The 12,066-nt window shown below is 40.0% G+C and overlaps 1 protein-coding gene and 1 long non-coding RNA gene across 2 annotated transcripts in view; one reads left to right on the forward strand and one right to left on the reverse strand.

Annotated features, from left to right (window-relative positions):
* Positions 1 to 2,943: 2,943 nt before the first annotated feature.
* Positions 2,944 to 4,592, reverse strand: LOC119766545. The gene is made up of 2 exons (XR_005276971.1): positions 4,237 to 4,592; positions 2,944 to 3,552 (listed from the first exon to the last, which is right to left on the reverse strand). It is a non-coding gene; the product is annotated as an uncharacterized LOC119766545 (long non-coding RNA).
* A 23-nt stretch (positions 4,593 to 4,615) lies between these two features.
* LOC119766543 (ubiquitin-like modifier-activating enzyme ATG7) overlaps positions 4,616 to 12,066 on the forward strand; it is a 331,454-nt gene continuing 324,003 nt past the window's right edge. Inside the window, exon 1 of the mRNA XM_038251290.1 lies at positions 4,616 to 4,738. The gene's annotated coding sequence lies outside the window, so the exon portion shown is untranslated. The remainder of the gene's footprint in view (positions 4,739 to 12,066) is intronic.

The raw sequence follows: 12,066 nt of genomic DNA on the forward strand, positions 1-12,066 counted from the left end.
ACATTCATATAGTAGTCTACCATATCCACTGATGCTATACGCACAAGATCCGGGGTCAAAATAAGACGACCTCTTGCTTGATACGGCGGTAGACTCGTAGATCTTAACTCCAGGGAGTCCTCGGATGACCATGGACATCCCAACACATTCATATAGTAGTCTACCATATGCACTGATGCTATACGCACATGATCCGGTGTCAAAATAAGACGACCTCTTGCTTGTTACGGCTGTAGACTCGTAGATCTTAACTCCAGGGAGTCCTTGGATGACCATGGACATCCTAACACATTCATATAGTAGTCTACCATATGCACTGATGCTATACGCACATGATCCGGGGTCAAAATTATTATTCGTATTGTTTAGGTAGGTGAGCAAATCATGTTTGAAAGTATATTCAGATATAACGAGTTTAATACTGGTTGTTAAGCTGTTCCAATTTACAATGCCTCTAGCAAAGAATGATTGACTGTAGTAAAATGAGTTATGATTTGGAATAACGTAACTTTGGGAAAGGGAACCAATTTTTCAAAAAGATAATGTTGTAATCTTGATCTAATGATTCTATGAATAAGAACGCAAGAACGATATTTACAGAATTTTGAAAAATTGCATCCAATGAGATTCGCTTGTAGGTGGGAGACTCGAGAATATCTATTCAAGTTGTAAACATATTGAACGCACGCATTTAATGCAATACGAAGTCTGTCCAACGAAGCGCCCAGTGCGTTAGAATATATTAAATCAGAATATATAAAGTGCGGGAAGATCAACGTTTTGAAAAGTTTTAATTTAATAGCTGTATCTAAATGTTTAGTTCTCATGTTTAATTGTTTCAGAGCTATATATTTTTTTCGACACTGAGAATTAATTTGAGCATCCCATGCCAAGTTATTTTTAAAGATAACACCAAGGTTGTTTGCTTCAACTACAAAGTTTATCACTATTCCATTCATTTTTATAATGGGTATTTCGGGTGTTTCCCTTTGATTGTGAATTAACAAAGCTTTTGTTTTTGAAGAATTAATGGGAAGTAGATTAGATACCGACCAATTTATCACTTGTTCTAGGTCGTAGTTTATATTTTCTTTAACTACACTCATGTTTAAATTAGAAGCTACACAGTAATAAATTTGTACATCGTCAGCAAATAAATGCACTGAACAGTGACGCAATACAAGTGGTAAATCCTTGATAAAGAGAGAGAATAAAAGGGGACCTAGTATGGAACCTTGAGGGACCCTAGATTCACAGAGTATAAAAGGTGAAAAAGTGCTATTGGAAAAAACAGACTGATACCCGAGCTGATACCTATCTTTTGAGTAACTTTCAATTAACTTTGCTACTGAGTCAGAAAAATTGTAACGAGAGATTAATTTATTGATTAGTCTAGCATGCGAAACTCTATCAAACGCTTTGGCAGAATCGATCAATAAGAGAATAGCGACACCTTTCTTATCGATAGCAAGCGCAACATCGTCATGAACTTTCATGAGAGCTGTTTCAGTGCTGTGGTTTTTGCGAAAGCCCGATTGAAATGGGTGCAAGTAATTCATATCAGCAATGAACTGTGAGATTTTATCTTTAACTATCTTCTCAAAAGCTTAGTCTCTGTCAAAAATTTTCTTTGTTTGGAAAATCACGAGCCGGTAGAACCAGCTTGGTAAAAGGTTTCAAAAAATCGATTGCGCTGCGTGTCGATCTGTGTTCCAGATCCAAACTACTTGCTTCCCACCTGCGCCTGCAGCAGCCACTTAGTAATCAGTGTGCGCAAATAGCTCGATTCTTCTTTCAGGATCGTGTGGTCAGCTCGTAATATCCTCCTTTCTGACCTTCTGACCGCGCTCTGCCAACTGAATATCGATTCCAGGCTACCCAGTTCACGGTTCGACCCAAGTTCATGTACGAACCGGCTTGTCGCTCTTTGGAGTTTAATACCAATAAGATTGAAGAACTCCGGGACACGTGAACCGTTTTCTTATTCTTCTGAATGTTATTGAGGGGAAAGCTTGAGCTACGTTAACTCTGGAATCCTGACTAACCTCGACCATCTCTGGCAAGAAAACTACAATTACAACCCCTAAAACGTCGAATTCGAAGCCATTGCAAGCACTAAGGTACACTGCCAACCCGAACACGCACCGCCAGGGATGATATCAACCAAAACTCAAGAGCGTATTCATTTATATCGTCGGATTGGCCGTGCACGGCCCAGAGATTCGCATTCTTCCATGTTACCGCAAGAATTGGAAGGTTAAGCAGTGCAAATAACCCGACGTGTTGTGAAGTCGGACGAGTATAATGAAAGCTTGGTTTTAAAATTTTAAGAATCATGTAAACTATGTGGATTAAATTATTCGACAAAGCCATTTTCATTTTCATTTATTTATTATTCATGTAGAGTAAGGAAATATCCTTTTAAATTACTACACTTTGTTGAGAACCAGAAAAGCATTTTTTAAATATTAACTAAATTCTAAACTCCTGATTAGTGTAAACTATTGACATTTTAATTAATTTATCCTCTAAACCAAGTGATGCATTCTTTGCGGAAACCTGCAATGGTTTGAATGTTTTTAATCGCGTTAGGAAGTTGGTTCCAGATAGTAGCACCCCTTACTATGAAACTATTTCCGTAATGTGTTGTGCTGTGTCTTGGAATTATTAAATTTCTAGTTCTAGTACTGCGGGCAATTTGTAATTTATCTGCTAAATAGGGTGGAACGGAAAAGTTTACTATTTTAAACATGGTTAAACAAGATCTGAATTTAATAAACTCTTTCAAAGGACAGCCTAACAATTCTTGCTGAAGGTGAGTCACTCTCGAATATCTATTTAAATTGTATACAAATCGTACACACGCGTTTAAAGCTACCCTTAACCTGTTCAAAGAAGCAGATGAAGCATTTAATAGCAAAACATCACTGTTGGCACTAGTTACTGACTAAATACTTTAATATACTTCTAAATATGTAGCACGAACACTAAGCACAATGTTGTTCCTTCTGCTGCTGGTGATGGAGTGACGGATGTTGTTGTTGGTTGCGCGGCAGCTCAGCTGTCAGCGCGCACGACCAGGGTGGTGCAGCACAGGTGACGCCAATCCTGGCGCGCAGTGTTGCCAAGACATGACAATCACCATACATGAAATGTGGCAACAATAGAGATTTAAAAAGTTTGAGTTTTACATTAACCGGTAACATACTTGCTGAGAGCTTTAAAGTTCTAAGTCCGATATAGATTTTTCTACATTGCCCATTCACATGACCATCCCATTCTAAATCATTTTTTAGAATGAAGCCAAGACTTGGATATTTAAGCACATACTCAAGAACGTTTTGACCGAGCGTTATTAAAGGCTGCTGATGTTCTGAGCTGTTTCTGGAAAAGAGCATAACTTTAGTTTTGGATGAGTTAATTGGTAAAAGATTAGAACATGACCAGTCATAAATGTTAGCTAAATCTTCATTTAATAATTGCGCCATTTGTGGAATAGACAGTCGATTAGAAGCTATGTAAATCTGGACGTCATCAGCAAACATGTGAATTCTACAATGATTAATGTCAGTCATTAATGAATAAGGAAAATAAAAGCGGCCCTAAAATAGAACCTTGAGGTACGCCTGAAATAATACTGGCTGAATCAGAAAAAAGGCCATTTGCGAAAACAAATTGTTTTCTGTTACATAAGTAATTTTGTAACAATTCTGTGGCACCAGATGAAAATCCGAATTGCAGTGATAACTTTTGAATTAATTTAACATGCGACACGCGATCAAATGCTTTTGCAAAATCGATAAAGACCGAAAAAGCTTTTCCCTTTTTGTCAATTACACTAAGAATATCGTCTAGTACCTTAACTGTAGCCGAAGTCGTATTATGATTTTTTCGAAATCCTGATTGATTACTGTTAAGAATATCAAAATTGTCCAAATAGGTTTGGATTTGGATTTTCAATATTTTCTCAAAAACTTTTGAAAGTGAAGAAAGAATACTTATCGGGCGTAAATTGTTCAACTCTAGACTTCTAGACTTTTTTCTGATTGGTATAACTTTAGTCATTTTCCAAGCTCGGGGAAATTTTGATGATAATATGATCATATTGAAAATGAAAGTTATTTTATGAATAATTTCAGGCAAAATAAGTTTAATAAAACGGATAGGAATATCATCCATACCTACTGCATTTGACTTTACCGAATTAATTGCATTAATTATATCATTAGCATTTACCTCTGAAAAACGAAAGCCTTCATTGTTCCTTGGTACTATTGGAGGGTGTGACAAATCTTGAGTAAAATTTGAGGTAAAATAGTTGTTGATTTCTGCGTTAGAGTTGGGGAATTTCACATCATGTTTTGATTTATTAGAAATATTTAGTTGTTTTAACTTGTTCCAAAGGTCTTTACTAGACACTGAAGAATCAACTCGAGATAATTAGATTTAGCCTCATTGATTAGATGTGTGACTTTATTTCTCAATCTCTTAAACTGACTGTAATTAGTAAAATTCTTATCAGTTTTCCATATATTATATGCGAGATCTCTTTCGATCATTGCTTTCATAATATTGTTGTTAAACCAGGAATTCTTTCTAGGTACAAATTTGCGAAGGTGAATAAAACGGTTAAATAAGTTACGAATATGTTGATTGAAAAAGTCAAGTGCAATGTCCGGATCACTCATAGAAAATAATTGTGACCAGTTAATGGAATTAACTGCTTCAATTAAGGCAGGTAAATTGACATTATTGTAATCCCTGAAGTAATATATTTCATCTTCAAAAGAACTTAGATTTAACGATGCAAAAATCATATCATGTTTTGAAAATCCACCAGCTGAGACTTGATTAAAATTGTGAACAAAATTTGTATTATTTGTTTAAAAAAGATCTAAAAGAGAACAACCTCCACTGTGGAAGTGTGTCGGGAAAGAATTCACGCAACAAATTCCAAGATGATCTATGGCATTCAAGAAATTATTTGAAAGTGTTCCTGATTTGTTAAAATCGCCTACAATAACGACATTTTCATAACTAGTAAAAAATTCTGAAAATAAAGAGGACACAATTTCAGAACAGTTAACACGAGGTGGATTGTAAAAAACACCCAGCAAAAACTTTTCTCTATTGCAATGAATTTCAATCAGTAAATATTCAGTTGTGTTCAATGTATCATTTTTAGATAAAGTCAAAATTTTACAGGTTAGATTGGATTTATAGTACACAAGAATTCCTCCACCACGAGCGCATTTTCGATCATTTCTTATTAGATTATAACCTTCAAGAGAAATTAGTTCATCGGGTATGTTGTCGGTTAGCCATGACTCAGTTACGCATATTATGCTTACTTTACTGTTGCTAAAGCAAATTTTAAATTCATTGAACTTGCTCAACTGTCGAGCACAAATACTTTGAGCATTGAGATGACAAATATTCAATTTACTGGAGTCGAGAGCACAATTCATCACGACACGTGGAATAAAACAGTTTAATTGTGAAGGGGTGGCACTACTATTATCCAGCATTAGTTAAAAGATAAAAAGTTGGAATTGAAAAATGCATCACCATGGTTAATGAGGACAAAATAAAAATAACTAAGACTAAGAAAAACAAGTTTGAGTTCAAAATAATTAAAAAAACAATTCAAATAAAGTGAACCTTAGATCCCTACACATGCTCTTTGTGATTCGAATGGAAATAATCAAAAAGGTTTCAACAAAGTGTGATATAAGTGTTTAATCACCAACGACACGGCGCAGCAGCATGATCCAACCGATTCGGTCCATCCAACAGATCCAACGATCCAGCAACAGCAACGGACTCCACTCGGTCCAGCCGAGGAGTGATCCCAACGATTCTAACGGGCAGCAGCAGCAACGAATCATCACCAGCAACGAGCTCAACTCGATCAAATCGAGGAGCTGGAAGTTGATTTACGAGCCGGAACAAGACTTTTAGGAAGGATGGAGTCAAGGATAACGAGGGATCGGAAACAAGGACTAGCTTGGAAGGAAAAAAGAAAAGCAAATCTGGATAGGTTGAACGTTGGTGCTATATTCATAGCCGAACTTTCAGGAGGGGAAGATAACACGGGGAAGAAGGAAAGGAGTCAAGGAAGTTGTCGTGGTAGGAACGGGTGTTTACTAGGAAAGGTTACTCCGCCAACTGCTCCAACGAATTCACAAGCTTCGCTTCGCCCCCCTCCGCCGGTTTCACGAAGATGAATCCATCCTTGGTGTAGACGCTGTGAAGCTTTCCTGACTTCTTGAGTTTGAGTGCCGCACCCTTGATCGACCGAGCTTGATCCGTCAAATTCTCGTTCAGATAAACCCTCTTGTTCACATTGAAGCCAAGGTGCGTCAAGGAGAGATTGTGCGACGATAAATAGCGGAAGTAGAAGTCATCTCTAGCAGCACGGAAGGCGAATTGCAGCAGAATCGGTGGAGTTGAGCCAGGTGCAATCGGGGGCCGAGCCAATCGCTTCGTGTAGATAAGTGGAAGTTCACGTTCGCCATAGCCAAGTGCCGCCGACGCACTCTTCACAAAACCAAGAAGGTCTTCGGGTTGATGATATGGAACGCCAGAGAGCAGCAGATCATTCGATTTGGCATTTTTGAGGTGGCGTTCATGATTGAGATTAACGTTGTTTTGAGTAAGTGCGAGGGCATCAGACAAATTGTTGATCTCCACAGAGCACCGGTCCTTGAATGATTGCACATCCTCGCGAAGTGTAGTGAACTCGGCCTGCAGGTCACTTTTGCAGGTGTCGATTCTGGTGTTGGTGTCATCAAACATCTGTTTCATCCTGGTCAAAAGTTCGTCGAAGGACTGGATTCGGTCATCGGTCTCGTCCAAATCGTCTCTCGAGCGTTTAAAGTTGGTACCATCCTTGCTGGAAACAGATGACTTTTTTTTGTCTTCTGTTTTCTTCGTTCCACTCATGATCGCTGTCAAATGATGAGTGGTTCCAGTGAGTGACTTAGGGGAAAGAGAGTAATCCGACAATATGGCGAAGGTTTGAGGAAAGTCTCGTGTCCAGCTGCAAAACTTCGTCGCCGTATTTGGCTTCTGGCAGCAGGAACTAAAAATGTACTCCAGCAACTACGGGAACCGCACTACTCACGCAATCAATTAGCAAAACGATAGTCGTTGTCGAGTTTCAAAAACGGGGTTAAAACTTCCCACGAATCACGAGCAAAAGTTTCACTCACTATTCCAAGTCATTGTTTTGACAGGAGTCTGGATTTTTTGCAATTTGCTTGGTTTAGCCGCCACCGTCGCCGAGGCTCTGATCAGGATACAGATTCGCATACTTTTTCAGCTGGAGGGTTTTGATATTAAAAATGGCCTCTTTTGATCACCATGAGTCTGGAATTTGAGGCCGCCTTCTTGACGTTGTTATGAAAAAGATTGAGAAAATAAAATAACGCTAAATATTCTATACCAAGAGACAAATTACAAACCATTAGAATATTGTCCAAACTCCCCCAGCAATAGCATGCATTAAAGAAGTGCTTCTGGTGGCATATATTTCTCAAATTGTGACCATGTCCTCGATATCCGTAGGGACACTTTCAGAAGCGCAAATGCGCCTGCTAACCTCTCATTTGGCGACGTTCCTTTTTACTCAAAGAATTAGACTACCTCCTGCTTTGGGTGGATTAAAATCCGCTCCTTTTAGAAGCATTCTGAAAAACAAGACATCTAATTTAATTTTCCCGATAATTTTCAAATTTGCTCACCACAATTTGTTTATCTTCAAAATGTCAATGACAGATTTTGTTGAGGAGTTTGCTGCGATGGAAAAATTTTGCACCATTCATTTGCATTCATTTGCCTGAAAACAGTAACGCCTCATCATAGGCGTTACGGGTGTACCTTTGGTTGGTACCATGAATCTGGCGGATCTTTGCTCCATGTCCGCGCTCTATTTTCAATACTCTTTGCTATAGCCTTTCTCGTTCTGGTTTAGTTTGTTTCTCTTTCTTTGAATTTTCTAATATTTTTGCCTGCAGTTAAAATATGTTAATGCATCAGCAGCTCAACCAAGGGCACATTTTGGTATTTGTTATTATGCCCGAGCCACGTAGCCTAGTGGTAACGCTTCCGCCTCGTAAGCGGTAGATCGGGGTTCAAATCCCGACTCTGACCAACACAACTGGTGATCTTTTCCCTTCTGGATTCGATTGCTTAGTAAAGGGAAGGTAGTGTATCGCCACAAACTGGACCTTATCACGACACCTTAGGGAGGCGACCTATGGAATGTTAATATTAACCTAAACATGTAAACATTAGTTGAGTGAAAAACTGCCACTGAATCCGCTTTGTAAATGCCGGCCCCGATACTCTTCACGGGTGTTCCCCCAGGAACTGGGAAAGATTTACTTACTTTACTTACTTATTATGCCAAGTAATACCACAGAGAACAGATATATATCATTGAACAAACAGCATTGAAAAACGTGTGTACAAATTCAAACCAAAATACGTTGAAAAGAGCTAGGGTGTGCAGCATCCGCCTAGATATCGCCACTTCCAAAATCATGATGGGCTACAGTAGCAGAACGTTGGACCATCTAATCAATGCATAAAACATTCCGTACGAACGACATCAGACCAATGTCTGACTGCCCTTCATCAGAGGGTTGCAATTTTACGCGCCAAAGAAGGTAAACAAAACGAAATCGGACATAACATGTGTAAAGGGACTATTTTAAGTTGTCGCTTGAAAAATCATTTTTGAATGAATTTTCTGTTATGTTTTCGTTAATGTTAATGCAGTTTTGCATTATTTTTAGTCAACTGGAATTATACAGAAGAGAATTTTATATTTAAACGAGGTTATCATTTATTTTCTTTCGAAATTATTGAGCCTTTTTCATTGTTAAGTCAAGTATTCTCAGCCGCGACGGTGGCGCCGCCAAGCGTATCCTGCACACTCTAATTTGATTGATGCAAGATTGTATGCAACGCATTTTTTTTAGTTTTTTACGGTTTACACACAAGTTAGAGCCAAGATGTACATCTGTTCTCTGTGGTAATACCAAAATATGGTATTCCCGTGTTATTTACCCCTGCTCGGGCGATGAACCATGGACTGGGAGTAGCTCGTCGCTTCAAGTTAAGTTTTGCGGTCACGCAGCAAGCAGCAGTCGTCGACAAACCGTCGGAATGTTCCTTGTTGAGAAGTTGAAGTTCGCCAGCAGAGATGAAATCATCTACGGCCAAGATCCCGCGGTGTTTATAAGCCGGGATGTGCCGACATTCGTCCTACACCACAAAAGAGCCATTCGGAGAGCGAGAATAAAGAAGCTGTTTCGCTCTCATCAACCTCGTCTGCGCCCAAGAGTTTGTGGCGCCAGTCCGTCGAAGCGTGAACCATTGCTTCGTAGATTGGGTTCACCGTTTCCCGAGCGGGTCAGATCTCCTCGCTGTTCTTCCTTGTCCAGAGAACCCAAGTCGAGTCCGGAAGTTGACCTTCGGAATTTAGAGGGGAGATGTTGTGGACGGCAACACTGCGAGAGTGTACACCAGAAAGCCGAGTCTATTCGTGCACTCTGCGCGCCGCTGGGCTCTCCAGTTGCAGCATAGCTGTCACTAGTTAATGCGCATAGATGTGATCTGTCATTTTGAAGTGTTGTTATGTTTTGTTGATTCTTTCGTTGTTCGTGAATAAATATAGTCGTTCGTTTGTTAGTTCTAGTAAGGAACCTTTTTTTAATTTGTTTGTATCTGTCCGTAATCGTCTGGTCTTTGTGGTGTGGACCGCGTTAAGATGGGTCGCGGTCGGATCCAACACTAAACCACGACTACTTCTGACACCATGTTTTAGTATGTATGATTATATAGCCAAAAAAGAGACCGGTTTACTAAATAAAACAGAGCGAGTTATTGTACGTCTTGGCTCTTGCACACTCAAGCACTGAATGCGCGACCCGATGAATGACGTTTCAGGGGATGTTCACAAACTACATTTGGGGGTCTTACACAAATGACGCATAATATAACACCAAATTTCTGTCGGAATTCACTGACCTGTTCCAATCCGTGGACCGTCTTTGCGCTAAAACTTGCAAGAAAGTTTCCAAAAAACTGCTTAATTTCGCTAAGTCCAAAATTACACTTTTGGAAGTTGGCTATACACTAGGGTGCCCAGAAAAAATGACCCTCTGCTCCACAAGCGGAAAACGGTCTTTGGGTTATTTTAAGCATCTGTGTAAATTTTGAGCGAAATTGGATGAGATTAACCCATTGATACCCGTGCCTGAAGTTGGTGGAAAAAATGTTTTTCATGCAAAAATGACTTTTTTAAATCGCTAATAACTTTTAAGGATCGAGTTTTACAGCTTTCGTATGTTCTACAAAGTTGTAGAGCATTAAATTTCCAATAAGAATCTCACTTTTGAGAATATTTGGATGGAAGTAGCGCACCGTGTAGACCAAACCGTAAGAAACTTGGGGTTTCCATACATTTTTTCGATTTTTCCCATACAAACTTCACCTCCGAGTATCAATGGGTAAATATTGCCGGTTTTGCTCATAATTGGTCCAGAATCCTAAAATAGGTCAAGGAACAATATTCAGCTTGTGGAGCGAGGTTTTGAAAAAAAGTCCCATATTCTGGGCACCCTACTATACACACACACACGAGTTCATTCATCAGCTGGGTGTTCTCCTTGTCAACCGTGGTCGGAGCCTGCTTGTTTTTTTCGCTTCAACCACCGCTTCGTCAACCGGAACCGGAATGTTTTGCTGTTGGAAGAAATTCGTTAGAAATTTGTCAAACAACAAAATTTAATTCTAGTCATACTTTAATTTTAGCTCCTGGTTTGAGATGGAAAAGTTAGCTGGGTGATGCAGAGGTACTGGCACGCCTCGATAAATGATGACATTCGTCGTGCCTATATACAGCTTGTTCGCGCTGAGATGCACAATCACGTTGATGAGGGCGTTGCTGCAATTGCCTACGCCGGAACACGCATCAATGTAAACATTAATTCCGGCCATCGGCCGTCGGCGTGCACTATAACTACCCCGTGATGTTCTGGACACGTCAAACTTGCCGTAAGTGTCTCTCCAAGGCGGTGATTTTAGCGCCCTCAGCTCCCGGATTTGCGTTGAAGTCGATGGACTCAATCATTAGATCTGAGCAACGCAATTGATCTACAAAAAACAAACACCCAAACAGTTATTCTGGAACTTCCAGAAATCTAATACAAAAGAAAATCTCTTACCATCGGATAAGATCAGCTGTTCGATCGGAGTTCCTAGCGAGCAGCGGCCCCGGAAAGCTAGTTGACCACTCGATCGTGCAGCGCATGGTCACCGGAGTGGCCAGAATCTTCAGATTATCATGTTAACGACATGGTTAGCGACACGGCCCTTTTCCGCTGAGATTTCCGATAATTTTGCACCAGCTGCTGGATCTCGAACACCCGGCAACGGGCCGCGTCCAACCGCACCTTCGCGCTGGGACATGTGGTCAATCATAATGGTTAGATGACGCACCTGCTATCCGGCCGGATGTTGCACATTCAGCCATCCGGGAAACCGAAATATTTCTGCAATAAGAACGCCTGTAAACAACCTGACAAAAACAAAACCGACCAAAACAAACTTTATTGCAAGAGATTTTCGATGCCCCCCTTTGTGCGGATGTCACAGTCTTCTACGACGGAATGGTGGTAGGTGTACGAAATTGGCTAAAATCTGGAACAACTCAGGTAAACTAAAAAAACATTAAAAAAAACACGCCACACGCACGAGCACGATCAGCACAATCCAAAAACTCACAACAGATTTAATTAGCTGCCTGTATAAAAACCAGGGCGGCGCTAGTGGTACTCGCTGCAAAGGGAGTTACCCTTTTGAAAGGGTAAAGCCAGTGAGGTGAAGTCAAAGGGTGGTTTTCACCCTTTTAAAAGGATAAAGTGTACCCTTTTGCAAAGGGTAATCCTCGAATACCGTTTAAAAGGATCAGCCCTCTGTCACTGCCGCCATGTTTATGAAACCAAAATATTCGATGACGAACAACAAGAAAACAAAGAAGAAAACCAAGGTGTT

Source organism: Culex quinquefasciatus, chromosome 2, assembly GCF_015732765.1.
Source record: "Culex quinquefasciatus strain JHB chromosome 2, VPISU_Cqui_1.0_pri_paternal, whole genome shotgun sequence".
Lineage (NCBI taxonomy): Eukaryota > Metazoa > Arthropoda > Insecta > Diptera > Culicidae > Culex > Culex quinquefasciatus.